Below are 23,274 nucleotides of genomic sequence, written 5' to 3'. Positions count from 1 at the left end.
CATTGTAACCCACCACCCACCAAAACCCATTGTCATCAACTCTGATCCATGATCCATGCCCTCCTCTCCATTGACTAAAGCGTTTACACTTGTAATAAATCAAAGCTGTGAAACTATCACCACTCGGAGTTTGAATTTCTACTGCACGTCATTCAAGCATCGCTCTGTTACGATACCAGTGGATCTGACTTTTACTATATAGAATGTTAAAGTGTTTGTTATGGGACATATTACGATGGATTTCAGTTTAATTATTATATATAATCGTTCCCTTGTTGAATTACAGGTACTTTTTAGCAGAAAATAGGATGAAATTTGCCACTCAAGTAAAGACAAATTCAAATAAAGGTAAAGTAGCCCAACATAAAGAAAAAATTCAAATTCGACTGTCTTGAAAGCCAAGAAGTAGGTCCTATTACTATTATTATGATTACAAATATCAATATACAAAACTGCCTCAGTTCTTTTCTTCACTTAGATATACTGTACACACATCTCAGATAACTAAGTAGAAACAAATTAAAAAGGAAGAGAAATGGAATCCTTAAAAGTAAAACGTAGACAAGTTCAGCAGTGTTAAGAACATGCTGTCTACGATGCACTGAGCAGACTGGGTGGGTAGGTCGTACTGGATCAGTGGGTCAGAGTAGGACACGGTGGCTGGTGCGTCGCAGTTAGTCATATACTTTTGACCCATGGCCCACTCACAAATCTTAACCCATTGACCCGCGACCCACTGACTCACTTCATCTTTGGACATATACGAGGAGAAGTCAGAAAGTCCTTACCCCTAGCATGATAGAGCAGTGCAAGCATAGCCGTAGCTAGAGAGGAGCGTAGGCGGCGGTAGCGAGAGGACGCCGAACGAGCAAGAAGGAAGAAGAAATGTTGACAATCAGTAAACGACCCGTTGCCTCTAAAATGTATTAGCACCCTATTAAATCAATATTGTTGTCGGTTTGAAAAGAAATAGATTTATTAAAATTTTTCTTGCTAGCTCCGTTCGCAATCCAAACATTTTAATAAGTCATCACAATAAGTCTTTACTTATTACTTAAAGAAAGTTATTATATAAGATTTGTTAATGACGGGGTGCCGAGTAATGACTTCTGGTGTGCACAATTTCGTTTTCAAAATCACAAAGGTCAAATCTGAAATTCATGTTCGGCGTTGTGATGGTGATGAGTTTGCTTAGTTAATCATGCTTTTCTACCCAATTGGATTAATCACGACAATGAGAATGAAGGTATGAAAATAAGAGGAGTGAAGAGACACATGCAAGCTGCTGTTTGTGCGGTAATATTAAAAATGAATGTAAATAGGCCTATAGGGAATAATAACATTTTCGAACTTGAATGTAGGACATAACAACCAAAGGTAGTTTTGTCTAGTTTAACAAAAATTTCCAAAATAAGCCTCTCGAAAACAGCTTTTAGTTGTAAAAAAAAATACATAATGGTCATTTTTGGCTGCTGAACCCTAACAGCACAAGATGTACTAGGCATGTGCCATTTAGGTGTCCCAGCTACTTTTCAGGAACCCGACACTTGGATATTCATGTGCTAAGTATGTACTTCAGCTACCGACAGTTTTAGATACTTGTTACGCCTATTTGATATTTGCATTTATGTACCACAAATATAGTATTTATATACCTGGCTCAGTTTCGCACACTAACAGTCATTTGTTTTTGTCGTTACTTGGGCGCTTTTGTCGTTATACATCATGTTCTAGGTACGTCCTTTAGGTACATATTGTTTCAGATAACCTAGCAGCACAAGATGTGCTAGGCATTCGCCATTTAGGTGTTCTAAATTCATCTCCCACACATTTGATGCATTTGTTACTTCTTTTTCTAAGCGATTGTGTACTAGAAGTAATAAACGCATCAACTTTATTAGATGGCAACTGTCGCCGATCATTTGAAAGTATATAGAAGAACAATGAAACAAAGTAAATAGACACTCGTCAATTTGTTATAAAATTACATGGCGAGCAGATTTTATCTGATCCCAAACGGTTATAGTCGAATATATGCGGTTAAAGGAGCACTCTGATTAGCCGAATGCAAAAAACCTCAATAATTTATCCCTTTAAAAGCGACGTTCTTTTCATCGCCTCTGTGGCCAAGTCGGAGGAGCACGCGGCTAGTAATCCAAATTTTGGTGGCTCGCGACAACCCTAGGCTAGCCCTTCATTTTTTCCTTAATAAAGTGGTGTTTAGACTCACCTGAATGTAAACACATTACGCATATAGGCGAGTTAACATATTTTTGGGGAGTAATTTTGTGGTTCATTCACGCTTACGGCATGGGAAACATACCTAAAACATACAATGCACGTTCCCCAGGTACATGTCAGGCATGTGCCTAGGGGCGGACATAAACTGTGGCTATTACTTGCCATCCATGTGATTTCTTTCTCAAAAGTATATAAGGCACATACTGGACACATTCCCATGTATCTGAGGGAGCATGATAGGCATATACCTGCTATGTAATTGTGCTGTTAGGGCAATGGTCTGTCCAAGCAGCTTGATAAAAATTCTGTGTAGCATTACAACAAAAGAAGCTTCTCTTATATGTAAAAAAAAGAAAGGAAAGGCTTGGTAAGGTGAGCATAGGGAGGCGCGGAAATCTCTACTTCGCCCCGGACGCGAAAATCTCTAGCTACTACTCTGACCGTGAGTGCAAGTAACATAAAAAGATACCCACACATCGATAGGCTTGCATCTTAATAATACGTTTTCTAATTTGTGCCCTTATACGTCCTTTTGAAATGGTGTTACAGCCCGAGAAGTAGGTGGTCTCAGCTTGTAGAATAAAATCAAATACTGAAGTACGATTATGTTCCTCCAAATTCAAGGAAAATCGGTACAAATGACACATGGAGAGATGACAGTTATGTATATTGAAGAATGCCAGTCTTATGATACAGTGAAATGCTGGAAGACAGAATATAAATGAGATCACGTAAGTATAATAGTGTAAACCTACATAAACTTGCCCCTAAACATCTCTAGATCCAAGCGTGGTAGCAAATATGAGCAAATAGTGCTTGAAGATAATCGTGTGACCCCCATTCCCTGTAAATTCTCATTTCATAAACTCTTCTATGTAATCGTGTTACGTCAAACTGAACGATTTCATTTCATTTTGAATCCGAATCGTGGTTCGGAACACATGTTAAAAATAGGACCTCTTTCTGCATAGGTACATGAAAGGTAACATGAACAAAATATGAGATTAAAGCCTTTAGGCTTTTAGAAGAAATTAAGAAAATTTACAGTAGTTTAACTACAAAACCACGTACGTAGACGGTATGGTTAGTCGAAATGCGAGAGACTTCTGCAAAGAGAGAAAATAATACATATATTTACTTGTTGCAATTACCAGGGAACGAAAGCTCAGAAAGTCTAAAAGCGAGAAGAAGAAGGGAAAATGAACGTAATCAGCATTAAGTTTGTCATGCACCACAAAACTTCCACGAGACTGGAAGCTAACGCAAGACCAATTTACATAATGACGAAATTTAAAGCCCTCGAAAAATGGAAAAAGAATATAGACGAGAGAATTTAAGCGACTTGTCTATTGTTATCTGGGGAAATATATATATTTTTTTTTCTAGAAAAGCAGAAATTGTAGTAATACTAGTATTAGAATAAGGAAAACGTACTTTTATTGTCTCGTATGTAAAATAACGCTTAAATACTAGTGCGCAAATATCGCCAAACTTATAGTCTGCTGATTTAAGACAGTAGTTTCAGAAATTCGCTCGCTTGGTTTAGAAAATGCATTCTACTGTTACGAACTCAGTTTCCGGATGTTCTGCATACACTTTTTAAGTATATATGCGCTGTGTGTGTGTCTATTTCGTCTTCTATATATATATATATATATATATATATATATATATATATATATATATGTGTGTGTGTGTGTGTGTATGTGTGTGTGTTGTGTGTGTGTGTGTGTGTATATACAGTAGGAGCTAGTTTATAATATAAACACACTTAAAAGGGAATTAAATTCAGCGCGTATAAGCTTAGCGTCATAACTAATGCTTAAATCGATCTGAGAGAATCGCATTGTTAAAGCTCCCTGGTTTTGCATAATATTTTTTGTTGCCTTAATGTGAAACGGATTTACAAGCTTGTTTCGTCTGTTTCTAACTTCAATGTTGGAATATTACAAATGAATAAACTTGTTTTTAGTTTCTGTAAATAAATATTTAAAAAAAAATAAAGTTGAATATTTTTTTCGTTGTTTTGACTCAACTTGATTTGATTTGTATTTAGCGTCCCTTCCAGCAGCGAGGCGATACGGGACGTGGACCTACAGCTTAATGCAAGCTTGGCGGGAATCGAACCCGAGGCTACCAGATCAAAAGCGCGTACGCTAACCGCTTGGCCACGAAGGAGCTATTGGACCGAACTGAAGGACTGAAGGAGGGGTTGATATAAATTTTTATTCTCTTTTGTACTAACTTTTTTTTTTTTTGCCAGCAACATATCTATTTTGAACCACGCCCTATCGCCATGGATTTAGGCTAACGGAAACTATTATTATCTCCTCGAGTACCAAGATCAAAATATTACGTAAATGCCTAAGATGGATACATTTTGACCCCATATGTTTTTATAAAGTTAGTTCAAGTAAATTGGTCAAATAATAAAATGTTGATATAATACTGGCAATGAACTCTTATGTATTAAAAAGGACAAGAAAAAAATTTAACAACAGTTACGTATGTTTAAATTAGCACAAAACGTCAAGAGAAAAGAAATTACGAAAACATTAACATTTTAAAAGAAGAATTGTTATTCATCAAACTGGTGACATACAGGGCTATATCTATATCAATAAACTAACCTAACCAGTTACAAGAATACCTGTTAGGCTAGTATAATTTAGGTTAAGTTATGTTATAGATATAGACTAGTCTGTTAGTACTTATATTACTAAATTCAGAATTTGGTACTTCCACACTTTCAAGCACTGCATCATCATATGAAACATCAGATTCACCCCCTAAATCCACAGATTAGCCAGAATCATCATCCAATAGCATACCATATGGCCTCCTCGATAGTCAAACCGTGACGATTCATTTCGTCGAAATCCTTTACACATAACAGAAACTAACGAAATGAGGTTGACGCAAAAACTCGCTTGCACGAAAATGCCGTACCCTCAGCCCATGTAGTGAGCTACATTTGGCAGGCTTAGAAATATTTTCTTTCTTTCTCTCGAAATGTGGTAAAGGATTAAAAACTTTCATTTATTCCCTTATTGCCTAAGGTGGGATCAATATGATCCAATTCGCCATTTTTGTAAACAAACAAACTAAAATCTACCAAACCTATTAAGTATACAAAATTATTAAAGAGGCATTCTTCCTAGATCATTTCAGCATACATTTTTTAACGCACAAAAAATTACAAAATGTCTTTTTGGAGTTAAATTGACCCCATCTTAGCATTCCAAGAGTTAATGAGACGGAATGATAATGGAGCAAATTATCAAATGAGAATGTACGAGAAAATCCGCAGACATACTGGTATCCACCACAAATGCACATGGCATAGGTTTGAATTAGGGTACCTTTGTAGCAGAATTGATCACTCTGCCACCATCCTCACAACATTGATGGAATGAGAATGGGAGAGAAAAGGAAAACCCCGGGAAAACTCCCGGACACAATGTTTACCACAAATGCACATGGTCTAGCATCGAACAAGAAACTCTTCGCACTACAGATTTGTGTTCTATCCACTTCTTAAAGATAAAAGGACTTCCAATGCTCAGAGAGCTAAAAGAAAGGCGATTATGACACATCGAAACCAGAGATTGTAACCCTTGAGAGGATCTAGAGATTTCTGCCAGTTAGTGTCTGATGAAGATAACGTTAAGCTATTGAAAATGTTACGATTTTTGTTTATTAATTTTAATAAATTATAGGTATACTCTGGTATAGAAAACTAGGTATACTCTGGTCAGAAAAGTATTAGTTATTTAAGTAATAGTTCCAGAGTCAAGATGGATGAAGTCACATCGAGCTGAACAAAACGAAGGCTTGTGGCAAAAATTAACATGCGTAGGTTTAGAGAAATTCGAAAACAACCAAAATTTAGGAATTAAGAACGATATATTTGGGGTTTCGGCATCTATGGCTATTTTAACCCGTAAGGTGCGAAGGATGAAATTCTTCGGCAATCATACTACTCGGGAAAACTGGCGAAGGAAGAAAGAAATGAGGAAGGCAGGATGCAGCCTGGAACGTTTATGTTAGTTATAGTCCCGGCATTTGGCTGGCGTAAGGAGGATAAGCCAGGAAAATCTCACTCACGATGACTAGCCTGAAAATACTTCTACACCTTTCTGATCGAGTATTCTCACCGGAAATCGAACCCAGGACCAGAAAAAATTGTGGAACTGTAAAGTATCTCATTCCCAATAATATCACAGTCACACACAAAACTAAAAGTTCTGTGCATCCAGACCTCAGGGTATAGATTCGATGTGTTTAAATTTTGTTACACAAAATCCAAATTTCGAAACTCTTGGACGATTGACCGTGTCAATTTTGATTTTCGGAAGCAAAACATGTGTCCCCCCCTATCCAAAAGCGTTCAAATTTTTCACCCTTAACAAAAGGTTTGTACGGTTAATCGTCCTGATGTTTCAAAAGTTGGATTATGTGTAACAAGATACATCAAATCAATACCCTGGAGCCCGGAGCACATAACTTTTATCTTTTGTGTATATGGAAGTGTAATGAACAGATTTTATTTTACTGAAAAAATTTCCTACTTAATTGAGTTGATTTCGAGTCTAACGTTTCTTTCAGCAGCAAGGCTATATGAAACGGGATCTCAATTAACGTGGAATCTGAACCACTGTTTCTTCCAGACATGTTTTTTGGGGGCACTGCCCCCCGGAGCTCGCGGAGTGCCCCCTCGAACGAGATCAAAATAATACGTCTATAATATAATAATAAATAAAATAGTACTATCAGTGTCCCCCGGAATGCTACGTATGCCTCCCCGCGGAACACTTTTTTCTGAAAGAATAACTGATCTGAACCATATGAGCTCCCGCTGGGAATCGAACCCGGGTCTCCCATACCAAAGGCGCGTACACTAACCGCTTAGCCACGAAGGAAAATCCTATTTAAGTGATGTATATGTAGCAAAGAACATTATTATCTAACACTATGTACTTTGTATAATAGAAAGAAATGCAGAGATGTTATTAAACGCTTGCAGGGACATGGGTTTAGAAGTAAATGCAGAGAAAACTAAATACATGGAAGTGCGTCGGGACCGTAATACAGCAAATCATAGATGCGTTAAAATATTAAATAATACTTTTGATAAAGTGGATAGTTTCAAATATCTAGGATCAATATTTACAGAGGAAATTCATATCCACGAAGAAATTAAATGTCGACTAAAAGCAGGGAATTCGTGTTACTATTCGGTTCAAAATCTCTTGTCGTCGCGGATTCTGTCGAGGAATTTGAAGCTTAAAATATATAAATCGAAAATCATGCCTGTTGTTCTATATGGATGCGAAACATGGTCGCTTACACTGAGGAAAGAACATAGACTGAAAGTATTTGAGAACAAAATCCTGAGACGAATATTCGGGCCCAAGAGGAACGGGAATGGGGAATGGCGGAAACTTCATAACGAAGAACTACATAATTTATACGGTTTACCCAACATTGTTAGGGTCGTCAAGCCTGGGAGGCTTAGGTGGGCAGATCATGTAGCTAGAATGGAAGAAAGTAGAAACGTTTTCAAAGTCTTGACTGGAAGACCAATCGGAAAACGGCCCTTAGGAAGACCTAGGGTGGGAGGACAATATTAAGATGGATCTCGCAGAGATGGGAATATAAAGTAGAAACTGGATGAAGTTAGCTAAGGATAGAAGTCAATGGAGAGCTTTTGTGAACGCGGCATTGAACCTCCGTGTTCCATAGGTCATAGAGTTAGTTAGTTAGTTATGTACTTTGTATTATCCTGACTGTGCTACACATATTTCTTTACAAATATATTAGGTTACTTGTAAAATGATCCTTTTATTCTTGCGTTTAACATCTCTGGCTTATATCATTTAGGATAAAGGTGATGGTAGGTTAATGTTACTCAGTGATTATGGAATAATTTGTCAAGTGAAACTGTGAGTGGAAACGGATTAATTTTGAGATAAACTACGAATACCATGTTGTCCACAACAAACTCGCATTACCTAATATTGAACCAAAGAACCTATCAAAACAGAGGTGAGTTCTCTACCTCTGAAACCACGTTCTTCCCATAAATAAAGAAATTGGAAGAAGTGAACAGTAATAAAGGCCATCATCATCTAGAACAGGAGGAAAGCAACAAGTTGCTTCCTCATAAAACAGTTTTGCGATTGAACGGAAGCAGCTGGGGGGAAAACGTAGAAGGGGAAGAAGATGAAGTGGCGTTTGATTCATTGCCAACAGTTTAAAAATTTACATCGTCTTTTGTTTATTCAAGGGCCTTTCCCACGGCACAAGTTAAAAGAGCTCTTTTCGATTTGAGAGCTGAAGATTAAACCAACAAAAGGTCAGAGTGCTCTATCATACCCTTCTTTTGTTGTTTTTTCTCTCACACCCTTATAAATTGCAAGAGAAAAGTAAAAAAAGGCATGATTTCTTTTTCAGAGCTCTCTTCAGTCATCCTTATTATTAGCTGCAACTTATACGTGGAAACTTCAGAGGACTGTGGTATTTGTTCAGTTAGAGGACAAGGTAGAAGATTTGGAAGCCGTAAAACGAGGCACGCTTAATTTTAACTGCAAATTTTCGTTACAATGTTTTAAGTAATAAGCTTTTGGATTTCTTCATATTCGTCACTTGTTTCATCGTTTTCAACTGACAGAGAATGCACTGAGAAAAAAATTCTATGTGGCGTACGTAAAATCATGTGTTACATTTGTAAATCCTGTAGTTCTTGGGTTTAACGTACAGCAAAGGTATAACTGAAAACGCATGTTTTATAATACTTTCTGTATAAGTTTTCCATCTGTACGTACCTTCCGTATAAAACAATGTAGGCGGTCAGGATCTCACATACGAATGGACGAATATAGCATATAGCTGACGAAGGTAACATACATATATGTATGTAATATAAAGAAAACTGTTAGATATCAGACATCCTGAAACGGCATGATGTAACATCTAAGGACAGTGCGTAGGTAGCATATGGATAACGTATGCTCCGCACTGATTTCTGTAGTAAGCAAAAGGATTCCGTATATTTGTACAATATACCGCTTTTCGGAGAACGAATTTTTCTAAGTGTGAATGAGGAAAAGCAGTGATAATAAGAAAGAAAATAGAGCGTAGAGAAAGGCAAAACTACAACAGTATTGGCAGTGTACGAGTAGTGAGGAGAAAGTACTGTTATAGGAGAAAGAGGTAAAAGCAGGAACACTAGCCAGAACACTTTCACTTGGGAACCGACATAATTTTGGGCGGGCGCTAACTTAAGTCCACGTAAAAACAATTCGGAAGGTTAGTCGAGAATTAGCAATCCCAGTAACGTCTGTGTGGTGAATTTTAATGAGATTGAGAAATTTAAGAAAGAGGATTGAAACAGTTGCTGCAACAATTACTCCAAACACAGAGATCAAGGTTTGGAAAGAACTCGCCTATCGACTCAATGTGCACCATGTGACGAATAGTGCTTATATTTAACACTTATAACAAAAACTGTCTGAGTTGCTCTTTCGTTTGATGCATTATTTATAATTGTACGTTAAATGTAATAAATACTACAAAACGTTAAAACCCCAACATTTATTCTTAAACTCCTTGTATATTTATCTAAACATTCAACTAAGAGTTCAAGGGGGAGCCCTTCTGGACATCCCAGACCATCAGATGTCGGTAAAAGGATTAAACATGCACACTTTACGAATACCAAACATGTCTTCTGTTGTAAAATGTGAATAGAAACTTAACATGATTTCAGAAACTTTGAAAACTTTAAAAAATTGATGAGGAAAATATAGGTTGAAAATAAACGTTACAAAGACAGAAACAATGCTAACGGGAACACAACGGCCTGTATTTAATGTAGAAATAGGAAGGTAAGGCAACATTTTTCGGCAGTAGAATTATTTTTTTTCAAGTAGGGTTTCATGCACTTAACTCTATAATAAATAGCATTTACTGAAACTTTTAAGTTCATAAACTGAACCATGAACTATGACGCATGAAATTTGTTGTCTATCCTTGTTTGGATTGTCTGTCCTTCATATAAGGAGCAGGTTTTTCGAAACAATATTACACTTAGCCTACAAAATCCCTATTAAACAATGGCAAGGGAAATCAAAAGAAGAGAAAACCATAGTTAAAGAGACGAAGAAAAGAAATTCAAACCAGTTTAAGTGAAGAGATAGGTTTGTTAGTGGACGTCCCTAAGCAAAGCCATGGCAATACGAACGATGAGAACACTTCAAGGAGGATTTTTGCTGACCATGAAACTGCTGCCCGAATACCTTTTGTGGATTTAAACTTGATAAAAAAAATTAAGAATATTCTGTAGGTAATTTCTTGTGGCCATGAAATAGATGTGTTGAAATTTGAGAAATTCGCTACTGCCACTGCAGAACTTTATGTGAAACTATATAATTGGTACCCGATGACTCCAGCCCTACATAAAGTTGTAACTCATGGTCCAGCAATCACAAAACATGCTATTTTGCCTATTGGGCAACTCTGAGAGGAGGCAGCTGAGGCTAGGAACAAACATTTTCGACTTAGAGGACGCAGTTCAGCAATAATAGCAGCCGTCTTCGATGAGCAACATCCTAATTACGTCCTCCAGCCAAAACGATAATTTTGACTCTTTTCTCTCAAGTTCATATCTCATCCTACCTAGAAGAAAAAAGAGACATTCAGTTTCCGTCAATCCAATGCTCCACACGTAACAAAATTTATGTCTGAAACATAACATAACCTATCCTAATTTTATATACAACTTCAAAAACCCGTTGCAGATTTGTAAAAATAACTTTACCGCTGAATTTTTCTTCTTGCGGGGATGTTGTTTAATATATCACACGCCCATATTGCCATTTAAACTAAACAAGTTGATTCCAATATGGCGGCCACCAAGATGGCGGACGACAACCTTAACCGCATCATAATGTTTCTCCATACCAACAACATTGATCCCAATTGGCCTCAAATCGACTGCATTTATAGTTTATTAAATATTTAGCTGGGTCCAGACTTTTGGCCACACCCTGTACCGTATATCTAAAAAGTGTATTGCTGTTTCTATTTTATGTTTATTTACTTTTTTATCCATTATTTGATGTAGCAACTCTTAAAATGTTTCAAATATTTTCCATAAATTGTTTAACGCAATAATAATAAAAAGCAATTAATACACAAGATAATATATTTTTTCTGATTTTTCTGACTGTTCAAAACTGCAGGACCAGGTTTTTGGCTATAACGTATCTTTAAAACTGTAGATAAACACAAATTAATTTAATTTAACCGATTATTATATGATACTAAATGGTAAATATTTTTGTTCGGGTTTCAAGACTAAATACTCCACTGTGCGGTGAAAGAAGTATTTAGAAAGAAGAAAAGCCTATTTTGTGGTCTTTGAATAAAGAGTTTAGATAAACAGTGAGCAAATGTTTGGCGTTCATTATGTACTCTTTTAGATATAAACATGTACACATTCAAAAACAATGAAAAAGGATATAATTTAAAATACAGGTGTGGAGAAGAATAAGAATTGCTTGCTAGAACGGAGAAGTAAAAAAAGTGATGAGAATTGAAGGAGATATAAGCGTCAGAACCTGCGCGCTCAGAACTCCTTTATCCCCCAATATTATTATTGTGGGAACTGAGTCCACCTAATGTTTCAGTATAGCTTTTGAGTACTTATTTCTAGTAACAAATTTGTCTATCAAACAATAAACTATTGTTATTGTTCCTATTTTGATATATATATAATTATATAAACTTTTCAGTGCCCTAATTTTATTCGATAGAACAAGGTAATACTGGCATCGCAAAGTGATATTACCGTACACATCGTTAGAAAATGGCTGCAATAAGCAAGAAATAAGATTTGTGTGTGGTATGATACATGAAAAATTATATTATTTGTTAGACATATCTGTATTATAGGCCTAACGACCACTCACTTTTTGTCTGTAGGTACTAGTCGATTGTCCATATTGATTGAAGTTCTTTTGCGAGCTCATTCGTGGCTAAGCAGTTAGCTAACACACCCTTAACGTGGGAGCCTGAGTTCGATTCCCGGCAGAGCTCATATGGCTTGGATTTTGCGTTAATCAGTAGATCAGTAGTCTCATATAGCCTCGCTGCTGAAAGGGAGGTTAAACTCAATATCAACTTAACTCAGGTTCTTTTGCAGAGCTATTTCTAATTAATCTGACTGCACTCCTTCAACCCTAAAAATATTACCACAATAATTTAACGTTAATAATAATATATAAAAAAATTATTTTCAATGTTTAAGAGTTCACATCATGTATTCCAAGTAGTTAAATTTTGTTGTTCGATAATTCCTTGAAAGAGATATCGATAGAAGTTAAAAATAAGAAACAAGAGGCTTTAAAAAAGTAGAAGCTTGCTATTCTTTAAGAGGATTTTTTTCACGTTATTATTTGGAGAACACATTCGAGAAGGGTAATTAAAACACAGGAGCACTGCCATCTCACGCATCCACGGATATCTTTCCTTCTTTCTTTTCAAGTATAAAAAAGATTCTCTTTGGTGGGGAACGGTTATGAGGAAGCAGCAACACACAGCTCAGTTATGTAAACCTTCAACTTTTACCTTACATCATTATTTTTATCAGAAGGCGAAAAACAAAATGGCGGCTTCCTTTATAGTCCGAGCGTCTCTATGTATGTATAGCCTTTTCTCTTTCAGTTTTTATCTTTGCTCTTTTGCTTGTTTCTTTATTCTTTCTTTTTTCGTGAATATTTTTTTAAAAATGAAATCATTAATTAAAGTGACGTATAGTATAAGATGAAAGAGATGCTTCCCCTTTTTCTGCTTTTTATTCATTATTAGAAAATAGAAGAAAAAAAAGAACACTTTTCTACAAGTTAGAAGTTTCACCATTTCTTAGGTAAGCTTTACATTCTTCCCCTCCCTCTTTTTCGTTCCCGATAAATTAGATGTTCGAAATCATTGATCGCTACGAGCTTTGATCTTTTCCTGTCACTGACTTGTTTCCTTAAAGAAAAGAGGCTTCTCATCTTCTTGTTTCTTACCAGCTCCACAAGGTAATGTTCTTCTTTTTACCATTTGCTTTGTTTCCCATCATTATATAAGTATTTATTATGTCCTGTATATTAAGAGGTATCGAAAAAGGGACTTCAGATTGAAAATCAGCACCTTTAATTTATTTTTTCGTTATTGTCGTTTATTTTGTCGTTTGTGTCATCTTCTGGCTATTACTGGTGTCGCTATGATTCTAATATCCCGAGAACAAAACCTAATTAACTTACTAAGGTACTTACCTTGTGACTTACGAATTGTTGTTATTCTTTCCATCAGAGTAGAGCTTCAGGCTAAGAATTGTTGTTATTCTTTCCTTCAGAGTGAGACTTCATGCTAAGAATTGTTGTTATTCTTCCCATCAGAGTGATACTTCATGCTAAGAATTGTTGTTATTCTTCCCATCAGAGTGAGACTTCATGCTAAGAATTGTTGTTATTCTTCCCATCAGAGTGATACTTCATGCTAAGAATTGTTGTTATTCTTCCCATCAGAGTGGGGCTTTATCCTTGAAACTTCAGGCTAAAGTTGTTGTTTTTCTTCCCATAAGAGTGGGACCTCAGACTGAAAATGCTTGTTATTCTTCCCATAAGAATGGGGCTTCATGCTAAGAATTGTTGTTATTCTTCCCATCAGAGTGGTACTTCAGACTGAAAATGCTTGTTATTCTTCCCATAAGAGTGGAGCTTGAAGCTGAAAATTATTGTTATTCTTCCCAGAGGAGTGGGGCTTTATGCTAAGAGTCGTTGTTATTCTTCCCATAAGAATGGAGCTTCATGCTAAGAATTGCTGTTATTCTTCCCATCCAAGTAGGGCTTCAGCCTAAGAATAGTTGTTATTCTTTCCATAAGAGTGTAGCTTGAGGCTAAGAATAGTTGTTATTCTTCTCATAAGAGTGGGGCTTCAAGATAAAATTGTTGTCATTCTTCCCATCAATATAAACCAATATAAATTTGAATATATTTGACAAACTATGAGGTCAGAGTCTTGTGCACTTTCTGGATAATATTGTAGTCTTATTATTAGAGGGACTTCGCTCCCTGACTCCCAACCCTCCGAGTTTGGCCTAATATATTGGTTCTCCATGAATTGTGGTAAGTCGAATTTTGAAAATTAGATACTGATTGTGAGTGGTCTATCTTTGCATAGCTTTCTTTTTCTATTAAAGAATGTTACTTATCTCAATCGGCCTGGTATACCGGTTCTCCGTGAATGTCTTTTGGGTCTCTCTCAAAAGTTCCTGCTTTTCTTTCAGTTGTTTTTCCTACTTTCTATCTAACGTTCAGTATACAGTTTCCTTGTCACCATTACCTTAACATTAGTAAAATCAATAAATGAATAAAACCACTTATTTTTCCCCAGATCGCTGCTTTTTACCAAAGTACATATTCTTTCTATAGGATACCACTGTAGCTCAGTCGTAGAGCGTTCACCTCTGGTGTGTGGGGTCCCTGGTTCGATCTCAGCTCGCGTCATGTGAGCTTGTGGTGGACAATCATCCAGCACGTGGGTTTTCTTGCGATTCTTCCATTTTATTCATTCCACCATTTCATTCATTTCTTATCATCGCCGTTTCCTTTAACTCACATGGCATAACCGTGGGACATAAAAGTAAAAACTATTTCATTTCGTTTTTCTTTCTGTAGGAAGACAGTGATAATTGTGTTTAAAAAATCGTTATTAATCAACAAAAATATCTAAATAATGTGAATAGAATAGATAAAGTGATTTTAATTTCAATAAGACTGTACGGTCCTAAGTGCTATAATAATAAAATTCTTTGCTGATCAACAAAATTAACAAATATGATATAAGAATGTATCATAAAATTGTTTTGGATGTATGATACTTTTGCAGTTTTCAATTGTTATTCCCCCTTGAAACTGGCATTATTAATTTAATACAAATCTTTTCCTTGGTACTATTACCAAGGAACTCGATGTTTCACATAATTTTTTCCATGCTCTCTTTACTTCTGATGGAAAACTGATTTGATTTTCTAAAATGCTCTAAACGCCTATTAAAATATACTTTTACACTTATAGTCAGTTGTCACGTATGGTCTGCAGAACCTTCTCGTAGCTAAGCAGTTAGCGTACGCGACTTTTACTTGGTGAATCCAGGTTCGATTCCAGGTTGGAGCTCATGTGGTTAGGATTCCATGTTAGATTCACGTCTCATACAGCCTTGCTGCTGGACAGAACGCTAAACTAAAACCTAACAAAAAATAAGCAACGGTGTTGGTTATTGAAGACTTTCTAGGGATATAAATTTGATTAACTTGGTTGAGACGTAAATAAAATCTTTCTAAATAAATATTACCTTTGGAGATGATTGACAGTGTTTATCTTCCTTATATGAGACGATCAGAGCACAAAAATATCAAGTCCAATTTGCCTTAGTGGTATAAACGTTACGCTAGGTACATACAGAATTTAATACTTTTTCTTACACTATAAGAGTTATTGCAATATATGGACATGATTCTTTTAAACTCTGAAAGAAGCTTCACATAAAGATCTTATAGACGAAATATGTCCAAAACAGCCAAAGTGGTCTTGGTTTAAGGTAAATCACTAGGTGTTCTCTCTGCTATGCTAAACGCTGCTTAAATAGTTCGGCGTTACCAGATAGTGTCGAATGTTTACTGATTCCAGGTAATAAAGGAAGTAATTATGAGATTCTGCTTGGATACTTACTGGAGAAATTAGTATTCGATCCTTACTACAATACAGAGTTACGTTCGGCTTCTCAAACTATAACGCTAAAGTCCAGAAATTTTATTGTCACTACCACAGTCAACGTACAAATTTGGCAACAACGCATTATGGCGTTCTGCTCAAGTTTCGTCTCAAAATCTATTTCCTTAAATGTAAATTAATATTTAAATAAAATAAGAAACATAACACAAGAAACGGTCAAACAATATATCTATTTCGTGATAAGATTGTTACTTTAAAATACTTTTCACATAAAAATAAACATTTCATAAAATTGAGCATTTCTAGTAGGATCTAACAACAAGTGCCATCTTGTGTGCTCATTGTAAAACGAGTCAAATATTTTCTTTTATTTGTTATCTTTTTCGATATCAACTGACACAACCAAATAAATCAATGTCTTGTGTTGTAGCTGAAACATAACTTTATCTTATAGTACAATATTTATAATATGTAACGTTTCATTGCGGAGTAGTTAAGGGAATACGCTAAAATATGTACTGACTTCCGGGTGGTGATCCACCTTAATTGTGCACTGAATGCGCCATATGTTTAAAAAGATGTAACTTAATTTGGTTGATTTGTGTTCAACGTTGTCTTTTACAATAAATTTGGTTCTAGTTTATGAATAGATGTATACACTTTTCGGATCCAGAACTATTGGATAGGCGACCTGGCCGACTACCGCATGATGATCGTTGGCTCGAAATACAAATTTTGCAACAAAACAGACTCAAGTAGGGAACATTATTACCAAATGTAGAGTGGGAAAAATTCAATTTTCTCGGTATGTGAAGAAATAAAAAAATGTGTGGAAAGCAACTTTGTGCCCACAGAGAAATACGTTTCCAACAAATAATATAAAAAATTAGTATTCTTATTAGTAGCTTTATACCGTAAATGATATGCTATAATAATTAAAAGCAAAAAACATCCACAATTGAAATGAAATTGCGGAGTTCCACACACTGCATTAGTAACCCCAGTAGTTACTTACATTGTGCTAGGTTTGTTTCGCACATATCAGATCAGCCAGACAAATACCGTACTGTGTTTGTGTGCCATAATGGATTAAGATGCAAAGAAAAGAAACGTAGCCTCTGGAAGGAGTAGGAATATTCCCTCTGGTAACCTCGTGGACTCGTCACTGGATGTACAGATATTGTGTTATTCTTAGATGGTGAATAAAGTTAGGGAACCATTGTTTGCATTAGTATGACTCCGTTTATAAAACACTAAACAAGAGGTGTCAAGGAAGGAATAGAGGTACAGAAGGTACTACTTTAGAGTCCCTAAAACGCGGCACTCCATAATCCGACAGTGCGGATAACTTGGCCACATCCTAATAGGGTGACATTACACATTTCTTTTAAAATGTAGTCAGTTTTTGCTGAGTCGGCTAGTTAATTTTCATTATAGACAGTCTTATACCTTCATAAAATATGTATTTTTTTCCCTGAGATTTGTCTTATAAGGTAAATTACTCTACAGTGTGTATTCATTTATTTTCATTTTCCTATATAGTAATGACTCTATGCCTTCATAAAGTACGTACTTTTTCTTTGTTTAAGGGTAATTGGGCAATTTATTCTCTGTCTTATTCTCAAGTAACTAATACATACAAGTACAGTACTGTATTTTCTGAGAAAACATTCGTACTTATTCTTTTTTTTTAACACCATTCCCGATAACCCAACATTTTTACCAACTCGTCGACCCTTCGGTCCACATTAATCCTAGTTTTTGTCAGTCTACTGTATCCGATAAAAGTAAAGAGTTTGCTAAAGAAAGCCCAAGAGGAAAATGTCTAGCTCTTAGTATTAAGCGTAGGATCTGTTACCTTTTCAATCATTTAGCAAACACCTGATATGTTTCTTTACGGAGCCTGATGTGAAAAACAAACCTCCAAGAACCAACAAGTAAAAGCAGTCGAGTGTAACATTAAATAAATAAATAAAGAATTAGGAACATAAAAATGCAGCACACTAACAACATTATCAATGATAAATGGAGGGAAAGAGAACTTCAGTTTTTCACTTTTAAGAAATGAAAGATTTTGTCTGAACCCTCTAATAAACTAATTTAATTAATATCATACTACCTACATAGAACCTTATGAACTATTCCTCTTTTTCTCCCAGAGCTCCTTCGTGGCTAAGCGGTTAGCGTACTTGCATTTGGCGTGGGAGACCTGGATTCGAATCCCAGCGGGAGCTCAAGTGGTTCGGATTCCACGTTAATCAGTAGGTCAACGTCTTATATAGCCTCGCTGCTGAACGGGACGTTAAACTCAAAATCCACTCAATTTACAAACGTTTTCTCCCGATTCACATAAGCTAATCAATTCTACATCTATATCAATTTTAATCTGGAAATAAATTTCTGGAGGTCGTTAAAAATGTGTCTTTTGTACATTGTATTAACGCAGTTAAAATACCTCTCAGAAAGTAACGATTTTATATCTTCACACAATGAGAATATTATGTAATAGGTTTTTAAATCAAATAAAGATACGGTACCACCAATCCCATACACAGAACAAGACAACAAAAAAGTGAGTAATATATCCTCTTTCAAGAAGCAAGCTGAAAGATTACAGAACCACCTAACAATGTTACTAGAAAGATATGCAAATATCTAGGAGCTGATTAGGGTATCTAATCCTCTCCATGGTCTCCCTGTATATAGATTACATGACACGAAAGACTCGTGTATTTCTCTCTCTCTCTCTCTCTCTCTCTCTCTCTCTCTCTCTCTCTCTCCTTTAAAACTATTCTGGTCTTACTACTACTATCTGATCTGTTATTTTTAAAAACTTATAAACTATATATGTTTAAGCGGTTAGCGTAAGTGCCTTTGACGTGGAGGACTTGGCTTCAATTCCCGGGGAGCATATGTAATTCGAATAACACGTTAAGCTATAGGTCTATGTCTCATATAGGTCTCGCTGCTGAAGGAGCGCTAAACTAAACTAAAATCAAATCAAATTCATTAACTGATGCGCTTTCATCTTCTTCTTTTTCTCGTTTTTAGCATTCGTGGTAAGACCTATATTGTTCCTCCTACCAATACAGAATATTCTTTAATATGCGTCTTACAAACTAGAATTGTGGCAGAATGTAATTCTTAAGTAAAGAAAATTTAAACATGAATTTATAATGGTGATTTTTATAAGAAGAGAAGTAAGAAATGAAAAATCTTATAATCGTGATTCTTCTAATGATAGAAGTAAGAAAGGAAAGTAATTTCTTATAATAATGATTCTTATAAGGATAGAAGTAACAAATGAAAAGTAAATTCTTTTATCTGGCGATACAGTTAGGTATTCCTATGCAACCAACATGACATCATGCTATTGTGGGTTGCATAAGAGCGCAGGTAAAAATGTGAAATTTCCACGTTCATATAGCGTCTGTTATTGATTGTAAAAAACGGTTAGAGATCATGTGGTATAGAATTTATTAATAGATGATCAAAATGGCAATTCGATTAATGTAGTTATGAAATACTCGTAACAAAATTCTACATGAAAGAACACATAAAAGAGGATAATGACACCATTAAGTGTGATTGGAAAGGAAGTTCGATAAGGGAATTGGCTTTGTTAACATCATTCAGTATCAATTTAGAATATTGGAAATGATATATCTAACAAGGATGGTATTTTAGTAGAAGGCAGAAGGATTGTATGTATTCGATTTACAAACGATTGCTTTTGTAATGGATTCTTAATCGAAAAGTAACGGTCTTAAGAATTAAAAAAAGCTGTTGAAAAATTAAATACTATACTATATGTGTAAATCCTGATTAAGAACGCACTCAATCGGGTGCCATCTACAGCAGAGCTCCCCCATTTGTACACTTAATAAAAAAACACTATACTTGTTTAGCAGCGAAGTGCTTCATGTAGCTTAAAGACTTTATCTTAAACATGATCTGTATTTTTCTTTTTTATATGAAACAATTTAGTTTTATCCTTGTTTTCTGAGAATATAGATGATAGTACTAGAAGACAGTAACGAAATTACTTAGCCTTTTTTAGCCGAGTAAAATCAAACTTAAATTTTGAAAAAATCGAACAAACTGGATTCTTGTGAATACATTTATGTTTATGTCCTCAACATATCCTGAAATGTATCCTTAATTTCAGCAGTGGGTTTTCTGTGGGGAATAGAAGAATTCTAGCTTTTTTTGCAACTATTTCCAAAATTAACAACTTTCAGAGGACTGTTACGACACTGTTACACGACACTGTTACGACACGTCAACTGTTACGACAAATATTGAAGTTTAAAAAAGTTTACCCGAAAAAGGTCCTTAGACTTTTTTTTTCATAGAATCAATCGTTTTAAAGATATAAACTGAATTATGTGTGAACAAAAATAGCGCACGCACTATAAAAATGAATTTATGTTTGTTCGGTATACAAATCCATGCGTTTGCTTGGCATACGAAAAAAACATAGTCTGGAAGATGCCTTAAGCTATCTATATAAAATTTTCCCTCTAAAGGGGAAGAAGTGGTTTATCTCATATATATGGATTTTTGTTTGTTCGTTTGTTTGTCCGATATTCCAATCCACACCATTTCCTTGACGTAGTTGTAAGTAACTGTGTTGAAGAAAGCATAGTTTTGAAGATACCATAGGCTATTTAAATGTTTATGCGCATTCTAAGGGTTCAAAAGGGGGATCAAAGGTAAAGATGTGATTTATTTAATCTATAGTATGAATATGTTTCTATGTGATTTATTTCAATATAGTATGAACATTTGTTTGTTTCTATAATGTAGCATGAAAATTTGATCTTACACTTCATGTATTCTCTTTCTCTTATACAAACAATCTAGTGGTATTATTTTTTTCTGAAAATATATGTAGAAGTGTTTTACTATTACTTGCCGGTATCATTATTTCGGGGGCAGAATAATACCCGTCCAATATTATATAGGCGTAGTGGCTCATAATATTGGACTACCACTCGAAAGCTTCGATCCCTCCGTCCAAAAGTTTCTGGTGCGCGCCTGACTCATTCATATACCTTTTCACCTCAATGAGAACTGTCAATTGATACAGAAATTATACTTGGTACGTTGACTCCATACCACAACACCATTTCTTGCTAACTTTTTACGTTGTTTTGCTCTGATTCCAGTTTCACCGCTTTTCAATTTTGTTTTCGTTGAACGCTGGTTATCATTTATTTATGAAGGGTACACGTGAATAACGATCTAAGTCCATTCTTTTGCGCATTTGAGCTGTTATTACGAGGGCTATCCAGAAAGTAGATTACGTTTTGGAATAAAAAATCAACAAAGTATAGGAAACAAATTTTATTATATACAGATGAAAGCCACACACAAATACTACGTTTCGACATAGTCACCATTCAAATTAAGGCATTTATCGTAGCGATGTACGAGCTTGGAAATTCCTTCGTCGAAAAATTCGGCCGCCTGCGACTTCAACCACTTCGTTACCTCTTCTTGCAGCTGTTCGTCGTCATCAAAACGCTGCATAGCCAGCCACTTCTTCATTGCTGGGAATAGGTGGAAGTCGCTCGGTGCCAGGTCGGGACTGTACGGCGGATGAGGAAACAACTCCCACTGAAAAGATTCAAGAACTTCACGCGTGACATTTGTCGTGTGGGGCCGGGCGTTGTCGTGAATCAACAAGATGTTAGAGCTCAACATTCCTCTGCGCTTGTTTTGAATGCTCTTCTGAGGTTTTGCAGAGTTTGGCAATACCTTTGAGCGTTTATTGTAGTGCCTCTTTCCAGGAAGTCCACCAAAATCACACCTTTTCTATCCCAAAAAACAGTCGCCATCATCTTCCTTGCCGACATTGTTTGCATGCATTTCTTGGGTTTTTGGGGAGAACCTGTGTGCCCCCACTGCATTGATTGCAATTTCGTTTCACAGTTCACGTGTTTCACCCATGTTTCGTCACCAGTAACGATGCGATCGAGTAAAGAGTCACCATCCTTATTGTAGGCGTCCAAAAAGTGCAACGCTGCAGCCATTAGCTGATTTTTGTGGTCCTCTGTCAAGAGTTTTGGAATCCATCTTGCACAAAACTTGTGGTAACCAAGCTTTTCGCTGATGATTTCGTGCAACAAACTTCGAAATTTGTGGAAAACTCAAAGAAAGTTCCGTTATTGTGAACTTTCGATTTTCACGGACTTTAACATCGACTTTTTCGACAAGTTCGGCAGTCACTTTGCTGGGTCTCCCACTTCGATCTTTGTCGTGAACATTGGTTCGGCCATTTTTAAATCTTATGACCCACTGTCGCACTCCACCTTCAGTGATAATGTTGTCCCCATACACTTCACACAGCTGCCGATAGATTTCTATCGGTTTACAGTTTTTTGCTGTCAGAAACCTTATTACTGCACGCACCTCGCAGCTCGCGGGATTTTCAATTAACGCAGACATTTCAAACCGTCACAGTATCTTAACGGAGCACAGCACGAACCTCTCACTAGCACGGCTAGATGCCGACTGAGCTGCGCAACGCTCTGACCCCAAGATGGCCGCGCTAGCCCCGCCCCTAGCGGACACAGATGAAAACGTAATCTACTTTCTGGATAGCCCTCGTACCATTTTATACAACGAATAGTGGTCTCACATATAGCAAACTGTGTATTTCGAAAAAGTGACCAATGTCCCGGAATTTAGCTTTGGAAGGTTAGTTCACCATGGAGAAAGGATCGAAGTTCACAGGTCCATCGGAAAAACGATCTAAGTTCCCAGATTGCATTTCCATTAAGGGGCCATATATACTTAGGATGTAACAAAAACATGGATATAATAAGTATCCGATCCAAAAGTAAAACACCTAATGACTGGCGTGGGGGGCGCGGTGGCTCAATGGTAGAGCGTTCACCTCCGGTGCTTGAGGTCCCTGGTTCGATCCCAGCTCGGGCCGTGTGAACTTTGTGGTGGACAAACACCTTGCGCGTGGCTTTTCTCAGGGTTCTTCCGTTTCCTCCCACTTTCTTCATTCCACCATTTCATTCATTTCTCATCATCACCGTCTCCTTCAGCCTAACCGGCATAACCTTGGGACGTAAAACTAAAGATTTCATTTCAGTTTTTTAATGACTGGCGTGAGGTCATTGAGCACGTACGGAAAACAACAACAAAAAAAAAAAAACAACAGAAACTTTCATTGTGATAGACTGTAAACCGATTTTTTTTCGAAAATGGACGACAATTCTTGTCAAGAGAT

Source organism: Thermobia domestica, chromosome 12 (genome assembly GCF_964235325.1).
Source record: "Thermobia domestica chromosome 12, izTheDome1.hap1.1, whole genome shotgun sequence".
In the NCBI taxonomy this organism is placed as follows: Eukaryota; Metazoa; Arthropoda; class Insecta; order Zygentoma; family Lepismatidae; genus Thermobia; species Thermobia domestica.
This window is presented reverse-complemented; position numbering follows the sequence as displayed.